This window comes from Camellia sinensis, chromosome 11, assembly GCF_055761805.1.
Source record: "Camellia sinensis isolate YWXY chromosome 11, ASM5576180v1, whole genome shotgun sequence".
In the NCBI taxonomy this organism is placed as follows: domain Eukaryota; kingdom Viridiplantae; phylum Streptophyta; class Magnoliopsida; order Ericales; family Theaceae; genus Camellia; species Camellia sinensis.
Window position 1 is genome coordinate 67,851,046 of NC_138971.1, and position 21,247 is coordinate 67,872,292.

The window sequence follows — 21,247 nt, forward strand, 5'->3', positions numbered from 1 at the left end:
AAACTTTCTCTTGGAGAGTAAAACAGGGCTAAAGACACACATTGGAGCATGGCCGGCTAGTTTTTGGAGCCGGCCGGCTAGATTTATTGCAAAGGGGAGGCCACCAGCCAGTTTTTGAAAAAGGAAATGGTCGGCCTGCCAGAAAAGGTGGCCGGCCGGCCACTTAGTCCAGCAACCGTCAAATTTTTGACACTTGTCCCCCGAATAGTGCCTTTTCCTCTTTAAAAGCCTTAGCTCCGTGGTTCATTCAACTCATCTTAGTTTTGCACAAAAATAGAGGCGTTTCTCATTGAAAATCTCACAGCTTGGATCGCTTCTCTAGATGGTTCGGAAAAGTTGAACTTCCAGGGTTTCAGCTTGAATACACTGTTCACGCTGAGTCGCACTCCGCTGCACCTTCCTTTCCTCCATGCCGCGGTGAGGTTTTGGAACCCGGTGACGCATGTCTTTAGCTTTGGCGGGCAAGAGGTATGTCCAACTTTTGAAGATTTTCAAGTGTTGATGGAATCTGAATGTCATGAAGAGATCTTGCCCCAGTTCCGCTTTGGCCACGCCCAAGCTTTAGGGTGGATGTGTGGACTCACCGCGCATGACGCTCGGTCTCTGATCTGTAATGGGGAACTGGATATCCTCGGTTTGATTCATCGCTTTTCTGACGTTGGTGACCGCAGCAACCATTATTGGCAAGGTTTTCGGCAACACGCCCTTTGCTTGTGCCTACTGTCTCACTTTCTGCTTTCCCCGGGCTTTGGCGGATCTAGCATTCGTCTGATTGAAGTTGCTCAAGGCTTGAGAGAAGGAAAGAGTTGCATCGCCATGACCTTGGCCGAGACACTGATGGGCTTGGATGCTTTCCATCGCCGGGAGACGACTAGATTTGCTGGGAGTCCACTACTGCTGCAGGTAATGTTTCCCACCCATTCTCACATATGTATTTGCTCATATCACTCGGCCCTCAGGCTCGGTTTTTCTCACAAAAACCCTTTTCTCACTTTTCCCTCACCGTACATCTCTCTATTCTTTATTCTCTTATTTTTCATCCATCCCCAGGTATGGTTGATGCACAAATTGCTGGTTGTGGACTCTTGCCCAGCCTACTCAGCTCGAGGCTATTTCTTTCGACAGCGCCTAGTTGATGCCCCTGATGAAAGATGGTGGTTTGACTGGATGTGCAATTTGTCTGCAGGTCGCATTGCTTGGCATTGTCCTTGGCTCAATCTTCCGGCAATGAGCTATAGCATGTCCCGGCTGATCGGGATCCAGTTGATTGGTCTGACCCACTGTGTGTTCTACTTTCCGTTCCGGTTCCTGCGCCAGTTCGGTCATGATCAGATTTGCCCGCTAGAGGGGATTGAGTATCCGGCTGCTTTCCCGGTCCGAGGTGCACAGCTTGCCCGATATGCCACAACATGGAGGACTAGAGAGCTCCTGGGCCCTGCTCCCGCTTTCAGTTGCACTTTGTCTGACGAGTGCTTGGATTGGCTCAATGAGGAGGCACAGATTGGGCCTAGCTTGGCATCAGAGGCTTCGACCAGCTCTGGGAGGGGGCGCAGGGATAGTTGACTTGACTATGCCCCGGATTTATTGCTTTATTAGTACTTTCAAGTTTTCTTTATGAATGTAATAAAAAACAACTTCGATTGTATGCAAGAGTAGGAGAACTCTGTTTTGAAATCAATGAAATTGAAGGTTGTGGTACTAAATTTTTTTCGCTTTGGTCCAAAAATGGTCTTAGTTGCAAAGAGATTAATTTGAACAAAGTCAACTTTTATTAAAACTTTTCAAAACCATTTTCGATATGGATCAGAACTGGACACGCCTAAGATCTGTCACTGAGATGCACAACCCTGGATCCTAGCAACTGGAAAGTTGCCCCTAGTCGGAATAGTACTGCGACAGCGTGTGGCAACAGAAAGTTGCCCCTAGTCTGAATAGTACTGCGACAGCGTGTGACAACGGAAAGTTGCCCCTAGTCTGAATAGTACTGCACCGGATATTGCGATAAATGCTGATGGATAAAGATGACTGAGGTGGTCAAAATGGACAAAGTTGATCGGGGAAAAGTTTATGGCTGAACTTCAGGATGAAGTTGCCTACGTATCCCAAAGATGGGAATCAAGCCTTATGTAGTTCAGGCTTAGGTTCACTCGAGTATTTTCACTCTCCTTTTACGCTCTAACTTTTGCCAAGGTTGCCCTTTGTGGGTTTTCAACCTTGCGAGCTCAGTTTTTATATTTTTTAATTTTTTTGTGCTCTAACTTTTGCCTAGGTCGCCTTTTCGGGTTTTCGGCCTAGCGAGCCTCTCCGGAGTAATATTTCTTTAACTTGTCCATGTTGATCGGTTGGGAAAATTCTAGGCCATCTAGGTCCATCAGAACCACAGCTCCACCTGACCAGATAGCTTTAATGATGTAGGGACCAGTCCAATTGGGTCTGAACTTGCCCCTTGGGTCGTGGATGGGAGCTTGGTTGTCCTTGAGCACCAAATCTCCTTCCTTTAGATTCCTAGACTTAACTTTCTTATTGAAAGCCCGGGCAATTCTACGCTGATAACCTTGAACATGGTACAGTGCTTTCAGTCTCCTCTCATCAAAAAGCATGAGTTCCTCAAACCTGCTCTGTTGCCAACCTGCTCTGTTGCCAATCTGCTTCGGCTATTTGACACTCAGCCAATACTCGCAATGACGGAACCTCAATCTCGATAGGTAGAACGGCCTCCATCCCATAAACCAATGAATACGGAGTCACTCCGGTAGAAGTTCTAATTGACGTCCGGTAGCCCAACAGAGCAAAGGGCAGCTTATTTGGCCAGTCCCGGTAGGTTTCCACCATCTTCTGCAGTATGTGTTTGATATTCTTGTTGGCGGCCTCGATTGCTCCGTTGGTTTGCGGCCGGTATATGGATGACTTATGGAAAGCCACGTTGTATTTTTCCAACAAGTCAATCACTTCCTTCTTGAAGTGGGAACCGTTATCCGAAATGACCTCGTTTGGGACCCCGTAGCGACAGATGATGTTATTTCTGATAAACTTCGCAACGTGCGACGCCTTCAACACCGCATAAGACTGGACCTCAACCCACTTTGTGAAATAATCTATCGCGACCAGGATGAACTCATGCCCATTTGACCCCTTCGGAGTGACAGCCCCGATCACGTCAATTCCCCAAACTGAAAATGGGCTTGGCAAAGTCATATTGTACAGCTTCGACGGCGGGATGTTCATGTGATTTGCATGAATTTGACACTTGTGGCATCGCCGAACAAAGCCGATACAATCCTCCTCCATGGTGGACCAGTAGTAACCCTGTCTGAGGATCTTCCGTGCTAGCATTACTCCATTCATGTGTGCACCGCATTCCCCTCCATGGATGGCTTCCATTAGATGTTTCGACTCTTCGACATCAACACAAAGTTTATGCATTCCCAGATGACCTCTCTTATACAGTTTACCCTCACAGATGATGAACTGAACGGCCATTCTTCTGATTGCCCTTTTATCCTTGGCATTTACACCTGGCGGATATGCTTCCTTCTCTAAGAAATTCCAAATGTCGTAATACCAGGGGTTTTCGTCCTAAACCTCATCTATAGCCGCAATCGACTCGTAGGTAGGTGCAAATTTCTGGTCAATGATGACTGGACGCATCCGGACTCCGAACGGGATGTCTATCATGGAAGATAGAGTCGCTAAAGAATCTGCGAACCTATTGTTTTCTCTTGGAAGATGAGCAAAGTTTAGCTTCTCAAACCTAGGAATTAACAAGTCCAAGGTTTGGTGATACATCATCATCTTTTCTTCTTTGACTTTCTAGTCTCCTTTTGAGATAAACCGTCTTATGAATTGCACTTTACCCAGAAAGCCTCGCACCTCCTTTTCAGTCCTTGGTGGTGGCATTTCTAAGATGACCTTGATTTTTGAAGGGTCGACCTCGATGCCCCTTTGTGTAATCAGAAATCCCAGCATTTTTCCCGCTGTAACACCGAGCGTACACTTCTGAGGATTCAGCCGCAACCGGAATTCCCTGATCCTTTGGAAGAACTTCTGTAAGGCGGTGTAGTGGCCCTCTCTTTCTTTGGACTTGACAATCATGTCGTCCACGTACACCTCAACCTCTTTGTGGATCATGTCGCAATATTGTGGTCGCGGCCCGTTGATAAGTAGCTCCGGCATTCTTCAACCCAAACGGCATTACTCTGTAGCAGTATGTCCCCCACGGGGTGGTGAACGCAGTCTTTTCCCGATCTTCAGGTGCAATTACTATCTGATTGTACCCTGAGAAGCCATCCATGAATGAGAGCAAAGCATGCCCTGCTGTGAAATCCACAAACTCATCAATATGCGGCAAGGGAAAGTCATCCTTCGGACTAGCTCTGTTTAAATCCCTGAAATCCACGCACACCCGGATCCTGCCATCCTTCTTCGGCACTAGGACGATGTTGGCCAACCAAGTCGGGTATTCGGACACCAGCAGGAAGCCTGCATCGATTTGCTTGGTGACCTCTTCTTTAATCTTGAGAGCCCAGTCCGGGCAGATCCTTCTGAGTTTCTATTTGACAGGTCGGGCCTCGGGGTCAAGAGGGATCCGGTGCTGTACAATCTCAAGATCGATCCCAGCCATTTCTTCGTAGGACCACGCGAAAATATCTTTGAAATCTTTTAATAAGGCGACTAAGCGCTCGCGTTCCTCCGAAGACAACGTGCACCCGAACTGGACCAGCCGCGGGTCCTCCTCAGTACCAATATTCACGGTAATGATTTCATCCGTTAAGGGTTTGACAAATCTCTCCTGCTCCTGCTTAATTAAACGTTGCAAAATCGGAGGAATTTCTTCCTCGTCGTTTTCATCAAAATTTTGAAAGTCCGAGTTTATGCAATAAATTAAGGGCACAGAAAAGTACTCAGAAACCACAGTTACTTGATTCTCATTAAGCACATCCAAATCGTCCGAATTCTCGGTTACAACAGACTCAAACGAGAAAGAAAAAGACGACCTGGACATAACTGTGGCATCCGGGTTATCATCCCCAGGATTACCAGACTCAGACTCAGTCGAGCTGGAACCTGATTCCGACTCACTAGACTCGGTGGAATCAGATTCCGGCTCACTACCTGACCCGGTGCTGCTGGACAAAAATCCTTCCTCGTACTGCCAAGTGAGAGAGGGTGCAATAGATGCGTCCAAAATAGTTACTGGTAGGCCCGCAGCCGTTTCATCCCCGATCACGCATACCGAGAAGTTATCCCCCAAGCACTCCTGGTCGATCGGAGGATCTGAAAGTAGACATGCTAGTGCTACCCCCATTTCAAGCTCGGTGCCTTCGGAATCCACTGCCTTACACTGCCCAATCTCAGCTGATGAGTCCGTCTACTCTTTGGCAATATCATCCCTGGGTAGTTGCAGGTCGAAGAAGATCTCGAAACCTGGCACGCGCTTCTTCTCCGCGTTTAGCCACGGCTCTGGAAAGCCGCAAAACGGAAAGTCCTCTCCCTCCCGGACGAAGCGTCCGTTTAGGGTACCCTGAATGGGCCTATGCATCAATTCGAAAGGCTTCCCAGCCTGCTTTGCTCTGGCTCTTTCAGCCATTTCCTTACCCTTCCTTACCCAGTCCTCTTTGGTGGGCATATAACCCAAGCCAAAGGTATGAGGGTTGTGTGGCACTTCGACCAATGCTGCGATGCCCTTCCGGCTGCTCCTTCCCAATCCCATCCCGGGGATGGGTTGTAACTTGTTCATGAGGTAGACAGATTGAGCACTGACGTACACCCCTCTATTCACAGCCATAATATTCTGCACCACTCGAGCCTTAGCCAAAGTGAACCCTGATAAGAACACATCCTCAGTGCCATGCTCAATTTCCAAGACTGGTGTGGACACTTCCCGCGGCGGATGGATTGATGAATTCCCGAAGACAATAGCCACCCCCTTCCTGTGAGGGTACTTCAACATTTGATGTAAGGTGGAAGAGACTGCCTTGACCTGTTGCAACCACGATCGCCCCAAAAGTAGGTTGAAGGTTGCGGGAACGTCCAAGACATGGAATTCAATGTTGTGTTGTCCGGGACCAACCTGGGTCTGAATTTTGACAGTACCCATCACTTCCCTGCTAGTATTATCATATGCTCTGATCACTTGAGTAGTTGGCACGAAGTCCGCGGGCTTCAACCCGATTGCATATGCTGTTCTGGCTGGGCAGACATTGATGGTAGACCCGGTATCAACAAGTACCACCGGTATCCACTTGTCTCTACATTCCACGGAAACGTAGAGGGATTTGTTGTGATTTGTGCCCTCAGGCGGTAGTTCTTTGTCTGAAAGGTTAATGCCGGGGAACCTCCTCTCGGAAAAACCAGCCCAACCAGCTGTTCTGGTGTAGTATCTATAGAGAGTTTGGACTTGTCCATGGCAGATAAGACAGCCTGTCTATGTACTCGCGACGCCATAAGCAATCCCCAGATGGAGATGTCTGCTTGTATCTTCTTCAGCTGTTTCAGTACAGCTTCCTCTTCGATCTGCTTCTCTTTCTATCTTTCGGCTTCTTTGTCCTTCCCAGATGCCTCGGGTTGGTCTAGGTGCGGGGCTTGAAGTACTGCCCACTTCTTGTCATGTGATCAACCTCATCGAGGTACCAGATGTCATCTGGTTGATTGCTTCCCCAGTCTTCGTTTGTGTGGACAAGACATAAGTCATCGTCTTCCCACCACATTCCGTTGGCATTCAAAAGGCACCTGTCTGGCTCGGGCATGTTTGTACTCACAGCACTTTCAGCCTGCATGCTCACAGCATCCTCTGTTCTTGTGCCCACAACACTTCCGATCCCCTCATGGATTTTGGTTTTCCCGGTTCTCTCATAACCCTGTTGTTCTACCTGCGTCAGTGCAGTTTGTTGTTTAACTTTCCCTGCATTCACAATGCTTCTTTCCTGAGCGAAATTCTTCGTACCGGCGCTCTCCGGCAATGCACTCTAACTTTCGGCCCTTCCGGCCATCACTGGTACTCTCGCCCCTGCTTGGCCTTGTTCTGGTTGAAATTCTATAATGTCTGGTTGATCATCTAACCATCCGGTAACTTCTACCGACTCCTTATATTCAAACCAGTTGACTGCCGCATCCCCTGATTCTTGGTCACTGAAGAACTGCAGGTTGGCAAGGCCCTCTTTTACAGCCGTCAAATCATTTGGCCCTTGCCTAAATCCATCCCCCTGGATCACACACAGCTCTTCCTTCCCCGGCAATTCTATACCCAGCCCAATCTGGCTTGTTGACAAGATGTACTTACTCGGATCATAGACTTCCCCAGCAGAACTCTCAGACCGTTCAATCCCAGACTCAACAATTCCATTCTTTTCTGAAGTCTGTTCTGCCCCATCTTCGATAGTCACCACCGTCGGCTCTAGTTGGGTTGTGGAGATGTCAATCATGCACAAAGAGTCAGTGCAGTCGGGAAGGAGCACCTCCGGCTTAGGTAGATCGGTAGGAGTAATATAGATGCTAGGATCGTAAGACACGACCCCAGTCTGGATAAAGTTGATTCTTTTGGGAGGTGGAGCTTGGCTGTGTGTAGGGAGTGGATTGGTTGTGACGTTAGGTTTCTCTGGAGGTAGAATCACATTTTTGTCAACGAGGTCTTGAATCTCGTGACGCAGCCTGAAACATTGGTCAGTATCATGACCGTGCTGCTGGTGATATGCACAGTACTTGGCTGGGTTGTGAGAGGGTGGAAGTGGATTTGGGAATGGCCTCGGCTCCAGGGGTTTTAGATGCCCCTTTCTGATTAAGACCCCCAGAGCCTTAGACAAAGGCATGTACAGTGGGGTAAAGGTTCTTTGGCCTCTGGGCTGGTATTTAGTGGTTTGGGTATTACTTCCGGATGTACCGGAGAAGGGTGTGGCTGCCATGGGCCTTGGAAGGGGAGGGGGAATGGTGGCGACCATGCTGACCTCCGAAGCTCTTGCGGTTGCAGCGCCACTCGGGCCTGCATTGTTGTTATGGTTGAAAGTCCTCCTCGGTTGCTCCCTATCCTGGTCAATCAGACCTTGCTTCATCGCGTCTTCGATTTGTACCCCCATCTCATGTAGATCCGAAAAGGTAGGGAAGGGGAGTACAATCATCTTTTGCATCAATTTTGGTTGGAGATTGCACACAATCATCCTGATTTGGTCCTTATCAGTGGGCCTCAAAGTCATCATCGATGCCTTCGCCCTCACCGAGTTACGAAATCTGAGAAAGTCTCTTTGGGCTCCTGCCTCGTTGTTTCGAGATCACGAGTTGTAATCTCGATCTGGGTATTGTACGAGTACTGTGCTACAAAGGCCTCGGCCATTTCATCCCAACTTCTTTTCACCTCATCTTCCAACTTCGCGTACTAGATAGTGGCCACTCCCGACAGGGTTCGTCAGAACAGCGAAAGCTTTTGTGGTCGGGTTAGGCCCATTGGCCGCAGTATATCTGAGAATAACCGGAGGTGGACCATGGGATCCCCAAATCCGTCGAAACGATCAATCTGCGGTATCTTGAATCTATCTGGCAATGTTACGGCCACATCGGTATATCCGTTCTCGATATCCGGAATAGCTTTTACTCCTTGTGATTTCTTGAAAAGCTTTTCGAGCTTGCTCAGTTTTAGAGCTGTATGGTCTATTTCGAACTCGAAGGGAGAGTCCGGGTGGTTGGGTGTATGGGTCTTGGACAGTTGAGGCGGAAGTGGGAGCAGAGCTGGCCCCGTTGGAAGGTCTGTGTCCTCTTGGATGTTCTGGACATTGGGTAAGGTGTTCTGGGTGTTTGGCAGGGCATTCTAGACGGTAGGTGCCTGCTCGGGTAACAGGACCCCTGGAGGAGGAACTTGATGTGAGGCAGATGCTGCATTTTGCTGTTGCAGTCTAGTGATTAGCTCGGCCTACTGAGCCATGATCGTGGCCTGCTGCTTAGAGAATTCCGCTTGGCGGACATCATCCTCCTGCATTTGCTTCACGCTCTCTTGGAGCTGGCGCATCATTTCTTCCATTCCGGCTACACTCTACTGATCCTGCTGACTGACTGGTATGTGTATTTCTATGGCAGAAACTGACACCTCAACCCGACTGTTTACTGCTAGGGTAGACCGCTATTCTGGTAACCTCTACTCAGACACACTGCGTCTTCTTGGCCTTCTTCTGACAACTGGGGGTAGAGAATGGAACACTGGCTGTCCGTCAATTAGATCCTCAGATCGATTGAGCCGACGACCTCTTGTCTAAGGTGCTTGGGGAATATTTACTGGGTCGGAAGCAATTGTGCTAAAACTGCCCTAGTAAAAAGATAGATAAAGCAATAAGGAAATAAATAAACAGATAAACGGACAGCATAACAGGTTAAAGATAAATACACAACACACGGCTGGGCATAACAACACACGGTCGATAAGTTGAATACACACTGTCCTCAAACACTGATCATTATCCCTGAATCACTGTCCCCAAAGACTGAACCTGATACCCGCAGATAACTGATTCTCAAACACTAACTGATGCCCGCAGGCCTGATGCCCAAACTCATAACCTGATACATGCATTTCCCCCTTGTAGAGACGTACTCTTACAGTACATAACAGATAAGTGAGAGCCAAAACACCGCTATGTTGGGGTAGGGTTTTCCCTGTCCTATTTTGTCAGGAGCTAGGGTTTCACTACGCACGCAGCGGTTTCGAACAACCTATATCGGGTAAGTAACCTGTCCTAGTTTGGAATGGTCATTATGGATCCGAATATGCACTAGGTCGAATGGTCAAAAAGGGTGCCCCGGTAAAACCGGGGTTTGTGTTCCCATACTGGCAGAGCCCAGAACCAGTCAGCCTTATGGTCATGCCTTGACAAGACAAGCCTCCGGCAAACCGTTCAGGAATAGCAGATGGCAAACACGGTGTCCTAGGCGCACCAATGCAAATGCAATGCAAAGAAACACATAAGTGTAATCAAAACAAGAAATCAAGAGTTCGAGTCAAGTTCTCTAAATCCCCAGATGAGTCGCCAGAAACTGTAAACGTCCCCGAACGCCCCCGGGAGGAACGAGTCCCCCGTTCCGTTCGATATTGGGCTCACTACAGTTCGAGACTCTCAATTTGTCACGGTTCTAAATCTGAACCAAAGAGTCCAAATCCAGCAAATCGTTTTGAGAAAACAGATTTTGAAAGAAGTGCTAAACATGGACTGCTTTGCCAGATACAGAGTCGCCACCTAAATATTTTATTTTGGGGAAATTTAGGAAACCCTGACTCGTTTGCCTAAGGTCACGTGTCCGTCATCACCAAAGTTGCCTCGGCTCGGGAACTTGGATACGATTGGGGAAGGTCACTTCGTGAGCACCCCTGCTTGCCCGATCAAAGATCGGCCTCTACTAACCATGATATCTATTTTTGAAAACATTATGCGTTCTTATTCTGGTTATTAGCCTAGATTTACTATGTGATGCGCACAACATACAACTATAGACTGGATCGTCTGAATTGAAACAAAACATTTCATGTTTGTTTATTTTGAAAATGGTTTGATGGTGCTACCTGCAAGTAGGCTAAGACGTGGATTTGCCACCCTCGGGTGGGCTTAGAAAAGATGATTTTGCCACTATCTAGTGGGCTTAAAACACACAGTGAATGAATTGTTCCAATCCAAATAACCCAACCTTCACCCACAGGCATTCAGGCAGTTATATCACATAAGCAATTAGCCTCATGGTAAGCATGCTATCATGGCAGTCACTCACACGCATGCAAGGATGCTAAAGCATAAAACTTACCGAGTACTCCAAGCCAAAACAGAAACTAATTAGAAATCCATGCATGATCCTAATTATACAGAAATGCCTAATGCAACACATGCAAAAGTGCAACTATAGCAGGCTTGGCTATTTTAAACATGGCATATGAAATGCTACAGCTAACATGTATTAAACTTGAAATTGAAAATACAATGCAGTTAGTATGATGCGCCAAGCTTGGTGCATGCAAGATAGATGAATGAATGCAAACATGCTATCATACTGTATGCTAATTGAAACATGCCCTAATCTAACCATCATAAGCAGGTAAATAAAAGGGAGAAAGACGTAGGGTTGGAAGACATACATCACACACGCACACTTATTACAATATTGCCCTCGCACAGAGGGTCCGAATAAATAATACAGTCCCGAATAAATAATTACAGTCCAAATAATTGCAAAATCCTAATTAATTAACAAATTAAACTAGGTAAGCTGTAAACTAGCATGCAAGCTAGGGACTGCCTCGACGTTGATTCGGATGATGAACGATGCAAGCTCGGGTTGCCTTGTGCGGAGAATCCCTTGCGATGCCCCGGTTGGCCTCTGTTTGCAATTGTTCTTGGAATGCGTGCCAAGCTTTGGAAGGCTGCCGATTTCTGATTTGCTGCAACAGAGAGCAACAAAGGGGCATGGCAAAGTATTTTCACATATGTATGCATGACTACTTTTCAGGGAGTGTAGTCCTCGATCCTCGTGCCACCAATCACGCATATCGATGCATAATGGCCGAGGAGTCGAATTGCACGACTCAATATGAAATGAATGCCCATATAAACACAACAAAACCTAAACTCCATCATGGATAATCCGGAGTGTCGGTGATTGGGAATTGAGACACGTTCCGTCACTCGAAGTACGAAACGTCCCTCGTTTCCCGTGCTCGGGCTAACTCCTATCCCAAGCACAATGCAATATGCATGACATGCATGAATGCAACTAATATACAACCTAGCATGCACAATGCTATGAAATGGCATACACGATGCACGAGGTAACATGACATACACAATGCGCTAACATACAACCTAGCATACACAATGCTATGAAATGAAATGGCATACACAATGCATAACGGACTTACACCAACACAAGTGGACCTCAGCCACACTCACATCAGTAGCCATTAGATGAAAATGAGACACTTGAGATGCGTGCACGTATACACGCAAACCGAGGACCGACCCTAGGGCACCAAATGCCACTCTAACAAGACATGGCAAGGCATGGAATATGGCATGCTAGCATACAAATTTCAGTAGCAAAATATGATGCGAAACAGCCCCGAAACAAGGCAATATGGTACCCGATGCATGAATGAGACCCGGAATGCAAAACTAGGCACACGCAATGGCCTATAGCTGTACAAAGCATGCATTATTTGAACACAAAGTGTGAAGACAGAATCAAGATAGTCCCAAAACAAGCATATTTACAATTTTAAACAAGGCCAAACAATGGACACAAATGGGACTAAGCTTGCATGCAAGAATGGCCCCAAAAGAGAGATAATGAAGCAAGTAGCAGCTGCTAGCCCTGAATGGCCAAGAGCCCTTCAACAAAGTTGAAGAGGGGCTCAACATAAATCACTTTACATTTTACAACAAGCCACGGATCTAAACACAAACAGGCCTAAAACATTGTGCAAGAAATGAGCCAAAAGGGGGGCAAAGAAGCAAGTGATGGTTTACGGCCTCAAATAGAAGAGGGCCCTTCAACAAAGTTGAAGACGGGCCCAAAAAATGAAATTTTATAGTTAGTGACCAAACCCAAAACAGTGCACATGCAAGCTTAAAATACTATGCAAAATGAGGCCTAAAAAGAGGTTTAAACACAAAGAGCAAAAAGGGACCCTCATACAGCAAAAGACCCTTAATAAAACATGAATAAGGGGTCAAAATAAGGCTATTTACAGTTCGGACCAGAGCCCAAAAATATAAGTACAAGGGGCTGACAAAACATGCAAAAATAAGGCCAAAAGAGAGATAAAGAGGCAAGTGACAGATGAAAGCCTCAAACAGTGAAGAGACCTTCAACAATATTGAAGAAGGGCTCAAAATAGGCCACTTTACAGTTTACAACCAAGCTCAAAACAGTTTATAAATAGGCCTAAAATACTATGCAAGAAAAAGGCATACAAGAGAGGTAAAGAAGAAAGTGTAAAAAGGAAGCCTCAAACAGGGAGACGCCCTTTAACAAACATGAAAAAGACCTCAAAAAATGCTATTTTCAATTAGGGTTGGAGCCCAAAAATAGAGCAAGAAAGAGGGAGGAGAGGGCTTACCCTTGAAGACTAAGTCTTTGACAACTCTTGGCTTGAGTTTGGTGGCTCCTTAACTCTGGAAGACAACTCCAAGTGGCTGGGATGGATGGTGGTGGTGTGGTGCTAGGTAGTGGTGTAGAAATGATGTGGGGTTTGAGGGATTTTGAGGGTTGGAGTGTAGAGAGAGAGAGATACAATGCATGAGCCTAAGTAAAATTTTTGTAACCCTCAGATGGGAGCTGGAGGTGCTGTTATATAAGCAAAAGAGGGGGGAAAAGAGGGGGAAAAAAGGGGGGAAATGGATTCAAGTTTTCCCCAAAAGTGCAGCCCCCCAGATACAAAATCTGTGAGGAAACAGAGGGCATATTTCTAATGTACCTGGAGAGAGGATCATGGCCGGTTGCTTTTCTAGGGTTTAGGTGGCCGGCCGGCCTTCCCCATGGCCGGTCGGCCAAGGGTCAAAAGGGTCAATCATGATTAGTGGCCGGCCACCCCAGATTGGTGGCCTCCCATGTGTGCACAACACAACCATGTGGTCAAAAATTGGAGAAAGTAAATCAGGAGAGAGAAAAGGCCACTTTTAGGAGGGGTTCAAAAGGGTCACACACAATTACTGGCCAGCCATGTGATATTGGTGGCCTCCCAGGTGTGTACAACGCAAATATGTGGTTTGGGGCAAGAAAAAGTGGCCTTAGGATGGTCAACATTGGCTTTCAAGTGGGAAAAACGGGCGACGGAGGGCGATGGAGGAATAAAACTGGTTGTCAAAACAATTACTGGCCTCCCACCCTTCTACGACCTTCCTAACAATGAAACAGAGGTCCTTGCCAAAAATGAACCCAAACCGATGCAAAATGAAGGTTCGGGGGCCGAAGTGCGCTGCCCAAGGCCCCGAAAACTGACTGTTAGGCACCGGAAGTGGTGTTCGACCACGAATTTGGTCTCTCAAGCCACAGTGTCCCTCAAAAGGGAGAAAATAAGATGCATGCCAAAAAACCGGAGCAAACAGAGGTGGTTAAGCGGTCCCGAACCGAGGCACACGGCCAACGGCTCTGAAAAAATGGAAACCGGACTCCAAACTGGCAAAATGGCCTATGACCACGAAATGGAGCCTACGGCCACTGAGAGATGATCTACGAGACCTCTCCCTCTCTTCGGGAAGAGAAAACAAAGAAAACAGAGCCTGGTTCGCAAACCGAGACAAAGCATGAAAGAGTCCGGAAGTCCGGAGACAAGGCTCGCAGCTAAGACTCTGAAACCTCTGAACGAGCACGATATGCAACATCACCAAGCGCTCAGTCGGTGACGTCTGAGTCTTGAGGTCGGTCAAAAATGGGGTGTCTACAAAACCCTACAATTTAAAACCAGTGTTTTTTTTGTTTCTTTTCTTTCTTTCATTTTTTTTTAATCATTTGTCCATCTCTATTTAGAGAGACTAACAATAAAGGCTAATTTTGTTAATTAAACCATCCTTCCACCCTTCTTTAATTGTCTTTTAACCTATGACAGTCACCACCATCGCCAGTGGAAACCTTGCTACGACAACCCATCCTTCCCTAGTTGCAAGACTACCACCACTAACACTATGACCCCACGCCTTCCTACCCCCACTGCTACCACCACATCCTATCTTGTTGGTCACCTTTCCCACTGCCCCTTTCTTCTGTTACAAACCCCATATAATCAAAATCAAGATTTTTCACAAAATTTGTGTTGGAAAAAATAGTTTTATGGTACTTTAATATGAAATTAAAGTGGATCCCAATCACCAATTGAGGTGGGTCCTAGTGGGTCTAGATTTTTTGTAGTAAGATCTTTACACCACAAAAAGAATAACCAAACACCATGGAGAATTGCATCAGAAATTGTCTCATAAAGTTGGCCTCGTGAATGAGGTATTGGGAAAGGCATGTAACCACCTATCCCACATTGATTGTAGATAAAAGCATTGATAGGTATTTAAATTCTTTGTTTTTGATAAGGGTGTGAGCCCTTTGGGGCATTCAAATTTTCTGAAGGAAGGGAGTTATGGATGCTTCAAGAATGGGTTTAGGCCAAAACTATGGTCCAAGTTGGTTATACAAAAAGTGACACGAGCGTGTTTGTAACGCCCTCAAAATAAACCCATAAATCATCCAACAATAGCATGCTTAGACATAAGAAAATAAAGCATAAATATATTCCATCAGAGTAATCATTACAAAATGTATTACATGTTGACAATAAAAGTAAATGTCCTATGGGCTTACAACTTTCCAAGTCAACACTTGGTACAAAAAGAGAGTACTAACTCTATACAAAGAAAGCCCTTGGCTTGATATACATGTAATGCATCAAAAGAAAACAAAACAACAGAAACAGTCTGTCTGCCTCTAGCCTTCGAAGCTATGTCCTTGGAGGTGGCATGCTACCTGTACCTGAAAATGATGTCCCATAAAGGGTGAGCCACAGCCCAGTAGAAATATACTAAACCAACTATAAACAAAGACTAAAGTAATAGCATTCAATAGATGGTCCACACTTGTATTTCAACGTATGTCGTATTACAGTTTCACGACAGTCATAACCATGGCACACTTTAGTTTCCATTTCTTATTCAACTTTGAGTTTGAAAGCAAGGCTTAGAACCTAGCCAAATGACTTAATGAGATTAAGACTCATCTTTAAAACACTTTCGAAATTCATGATGGATACACATTTTGGTGTTGTATCAATAACACATAGAAACACTTCTATACTTCACAATTGATAACGATATACATTTTTGTGCTATATCAAATCAATTCAAACACTTCCATAATCCACACTTGATACACATTGTAGTGCTGTATTAATGTCACACAAAATCCGATTTAGAGGTCTATCCCCTATCTTCCCCTAAACCGTGGAGTACATCCCATATCTCCTCCAACACACAATGTATATAAATAGGGATCATATACATAATCAATCAATACATAAAGTTAATGTATTATTCCAACCGCTATACTCGATAGCATACTCAATCGATTAGTTTTAGTTTACCTAATCATCATGCATTGTCTACAACAATCACGACTATTCTCCACCGATATCCCAAAGCAGTTATTTCTAAATAGAAAATAAATGCACCAAATGGATAAAATATAAACATTTCAACTAGGTGAGTGATAAATGATCCAACTACACCCTTTAATCCCATACGATCCCAATTTCAACATTTTCAATTCAACTTCTTCAATTCAACTTCTCATTTCTCAAAATTAATTTCAGAAATTAATTCATCAATGTAAGTAGGGCATTTCCCATAATTAACAAAACAACCCTAAGGTTCCATTTCTATCAATAACCTACGTTTATCTCATTTCTCCATGCTAAACATGCATATAAGCTTATATAAATAAAACCCCATCTTTTGTAAAATTACACAAAGACCCAAACTTTCTCAAAATTACCCAACAATCCCCAACATATCAAAATGCTAAAATTCAAAGACAAAGCTCATAAGTAGGAGTAGGATATCCCTACCTCGAAGTTAGAGCTCAAATAGAGAAGGAGACCGAACTCAAAATGCTCCAAATTCCAAACTTTTTGGATCAAAACGAAGCCCTCGACGATCAACACACCTTTTGCAAAGACAACAAGGTAGTGGAACACTCTAGCTAGATCAAAACCTAGAGAGAAGGGAGATTCTAGAGAGAGGAGCTCTCAAAATCAATTTTGGGAAAGTAAGAGAGGGAGAGGAAGTGTAAAAAGTGATTTAAAAATGCTTAGATGCTCACTGATACACGACACTTCTGCTCGAGCGGGGAATAGAACGCTCGAGCGTCAAACACAAAAATCTGGACACGCTTGAGCGCAAGAAGGCCCGCTCGAGCTCCAAGACACAAGAATAAAATACATCCGCTCGAGCATGAAAAACCAGTCTGCTCGAGCGTAGATTTTCCCCTCCCAGAACTTTCACAGACAAAGCACTACCTGCTCGAGCGCCAACATACCCGCTCGAGCGCGACCGCTCGAGCGTATGAAACCCGCTCGAGCGTGAAAAACACACGTGCAGAAGTTTTGTAAGGACATGAGATACTGGGAGTGTGTAAATCCCGCTCGAGCGGACAACCAAAAACCAAACTCCGCTCGAGCGCAGAATGATCCGCTCGAGTGTAACACCAAAAACCTGGGCAACTACACTTTAGACCAAAACTCAACCCACCTGTTCAGAACATGCCCAACGCATCCTATAACTCAAATACAAAGTACGAAAGGATGTAAACAAAATATAAACAACTGCCAACATCCACGGAACCAAGTCCGGATCACTGTACAATATGGGGTAAAACCCGGAATCGCTATAGTGTTGGACTGGTTCAAGTCCGTGGATCTTGGATCTTGGGCTTGAGGCTTAGACTCGATAAGGTTTGGGTTGGGTCGGGTTTGTAGGTCAGAGTGTGTTGCAGAATTCATTTTTACGTTGGTTCAACAAGTTTGTAGACTTTATTCTTGCATTTGTTGCTAGCCTTCATGGCTAAAGGTTTCTTCCTTTCTCCCCCTTGTGTATAAATAGAAACCACCCTCCTTTTGTTTGATAATCAGAATTTTGTCTCTCTAGTTATATAGTTAGTCTGCGTATATTATTCCTCCTAGTGCGAGAGAGTGTTGCCATTGTTGAAGTGTGACGAAGCTATATAGAAGGTGTTTCTGCTTTAGTTGGTTCCAACTGTCGCATTCTGGGAGGTAGATGCCGGCATACCTTCAGAACCCTACAGTGAAGCAACGAATTTGTTTTAAAGAAACTATGGCTACACAGGCTTCAGTTTGCTTCCTCTTTTTATTTCTGTTTATTATGATATTCTAGAATATGTTTGTTCTATATTTATGTTCATCAATTTGTAATTTCTAGTTTAAATTAGTCCTATCATTTATTGTTTTGTAATATGAATTTAATCAAATCTAAATCTATCTATTTTATTTAAATATACATTGTGGACAACAATCTTAAAACAGATTCTATGTTTCTCAACAAATTAGACAGATATATTCATTTTATATAGTAGTTTCTAATGGACTAATTTTTTTCCTAGGAAAATATACTTCCCTAGTTTTTTTTTTCTTTTTTTTTTATAATGAACTAAGGGTGTTTGGTTTGTAGTCTAGTTTTCTTGCATAATTTGCATGCCTATTATTTTCTAGTTTCTAGCTTGATTTGCATGCTTATTATTTTCTAATTTCTAATCTAATTTGCATGCCTATTATTTTCTAGGTTCTAGTTTGATTTGCATGCCTATTATTTTCTAATTTTTAGTACAATTTGCATGCTCGTTACTTTCTACTTTTCTAGTATTATTTGCATGCTTATTGCTTTCTAATTTTTAGTTAAAGTTGTATGCTTTTGCTATCTAGGTTTTCTTATTTAATTTGCATACTTACTGCTTTCTAGTTTAATTTGCATGCATGTTAGGCTCTTAGAATTTTTTTGCATGTTTTGCTTTCTTGGTTGCATGTTTATTACTTTCTAGGTTTCTAGCATTATTGACATGTTTATGGTTTAGTAGTTTTATATAACTCTTAACTATTAAACTTCAATTTAATTACTTGAGTTATTAGTTTTTTTTTGTTTTTTTTTTATTTTTATTTTTAAACTTGTCTAGCACATTATTCTTTAATTATTTTTGCTATTAGGTAGATTGCTAGTAGTGGGGAAAAAAATATTGTTGCATTGCATGAGACTTTACAATTCTTTTTAGATTATTTGTTTTGTATTTTGTTGTGCTTTTCTGCTAACTTTCTTTACAGGTATACCTATGCGAAAGGAAATGAAAAAATAAGAACAAAATAGAATGATTATAAATTGGGACTGTAAAACCTGAATTGCACTACTAACCTTTTTTGTTGAACAAAAATACTTAAGCGTGGAAGGAATAATTTGGACTTTAAAATCCTTATTTGGATTGGTTATGTTTTGTCTCATCAAAGCAATTTTATTTGCTTGTACTTTTTGGTAGCAAGTTTGTTTGCTAGTAATTTGGGTAGCAATTTTTAAATTGCTTCAAAGTTTTAAGACTTGGTTTTTTGACCTAGTTTATCTACTAGAAACTTAATTCTAAATTTGTTTCCCATTGACAAGAAATCAACAAGCTTTTCGAAAGTTTTATCTAAGGTTAATTGGGTCCCCTCCAGTTTATGGGAAAAACATAATAGTGAAATTCTATTGTATTTTTTATAAATGACAACTGTGATTGATGCTGCTGCAACTAACACCAGAGTGGTGAATGTTGGTGGGGATCCGAATTCCATGTTAACTGGCATGACAACCCTTGCTGTTACCCCTATGGTCAATCTTGTTGGAAATATTGTTGTTCCGGGGGGACCGTTCAATCATCATGAGCGCTGGGAGAAATTCAATGGCGTGAATTCCAAGAGGTGGCAACAAAAGATATTGGTTTACTTGATAACTCTTAGCCTTGAAAGGCTTTTGTGCGAGGATCCATCAACTATGGAGGATAATGAGCAAGATAAGCAAGAGCTCACGGCTCTAGATGCTTGGAAGTAGGCGGACTTCCTTTGCCGAAATTATGTGTTGAACGACTTGGCAGATACATTGTTCAATGTGTTTTATGCCAAGAAGACAGCAAAGGAGTTGTTGGATGCTTTGGACAAGAAATACAAAATTGAGGATGTTGTGGCAAAGAAATTTGTCGTTGGCTGGTTTTTAGATTTCAAAATGGTAGACTCTAAAACCATCATTAGCTAGGCCCAAGATTTCCAACTAATTCTGCACAAGATTCATGCAGAGGGAATGTTACTCAGTGAATCATTCCAAGCAGCTACTTTGATTGAGAAGCTATCTCCCGACTGGAAAAACTTCAAGAACTACTTGAAGCACAAGTGAAAGGAGATGATAGTCGAGGAGCTCGTTGTCAGGATCCATATTGAGGAGGATAATAAGAAGAAATGGGGGAGTACTCCAACTGTTAAAGCAAATGTCATTGAACATGGCCAGTCTATAGGGGTCAAGAAGAAGCAACTAGTGAACAAGGGCTCAAAATTGGGGCCAAGAGGTGGTATCCCCAAAAGGCCGATCTATAAATCGTAGTAACCTACTTATAGGTTCAATGGGAAGTGTTACAACTGTGGTAGCGATGTGCATAGGGCTATTGACTGCCACAAAAAGAAGAAGTCGTATAAGAAGAATCCTCCACAAAACAAAAGTCGAGCTCACATGGCTAAAATGGAGGATCTTTCTCTAGACATAGATGATGTGCATCTTTTGGCTGTCGTCTTTGAGGTGAACACGGTGGGATCCAATTTGAAGGAATGGTGGGTGGACACTGGGGCCACTTGCCATATCTATGCAGAGAAAAAGATCTTCACAACTTTTGAGCTAATTTCAAATGGTGAGAAGTTGTTTATAGGGAATTTTTTAATCTCAACTATTGAGGAGAAATGCAAGGTAGTCCTAAAGATGACTTCAGGGAAAGAGCTAACCCTGAACGATGTCCTGTTTGTACCGGACATTCGCAAAAAACTTGTTTCGGGGTCTTTCCTAAGAAAGCATGGCTCCCGTATGGTTTTTGAATCTGATAAGGTTGTGTTGACCAAAAGTAGAGTTTATGTAGGGGAGAGATATATCTCAAGTGGTATGTTCAAGTTAAATGTAATGACTATTATCCCTAAAGTTAATGAGAAAGTTTCTTCTTCTGGTTATATGCTTGAGTCCCCTAAATTATGTTGCGTAAATTAATCAAGTTAGATCACATACCATCTTTCAAGATTAATCTGAATCATAGGTGTGAAACTTGTGTAAAAGCAAAATTGACTAGGACTTTATTTCATCATGTTGAAAGAAATACCGAGCCTTTAGATTTAGTGCATAGCGATGTGTATGACTTAAAAGTTGTACAATCTCGAGGTGGCAACAAGTATTTCATCACTTTTGTTGATGTTGCACTAAATTTTGTTATATGTATTTGCTTAAGAGCAAAGATGAGGCCATTGATAAATTTATTTTTATAAGAATGAAGTTGAGAATCAACTAAGTCGGAAGATTAAGGCTTTGGGAAGTAATCGTGTTGAAGAATATGAATCACCATTTATTAAGATTTGTGCTCATTCCGAAATTATCTACCAAACTATAGCGCCTTATTACCCTTAGTTAAATGATATTGTAGAGCGAAAAAATAGGATGTTGAAAGAGATGATGGATGTAATGTTCAC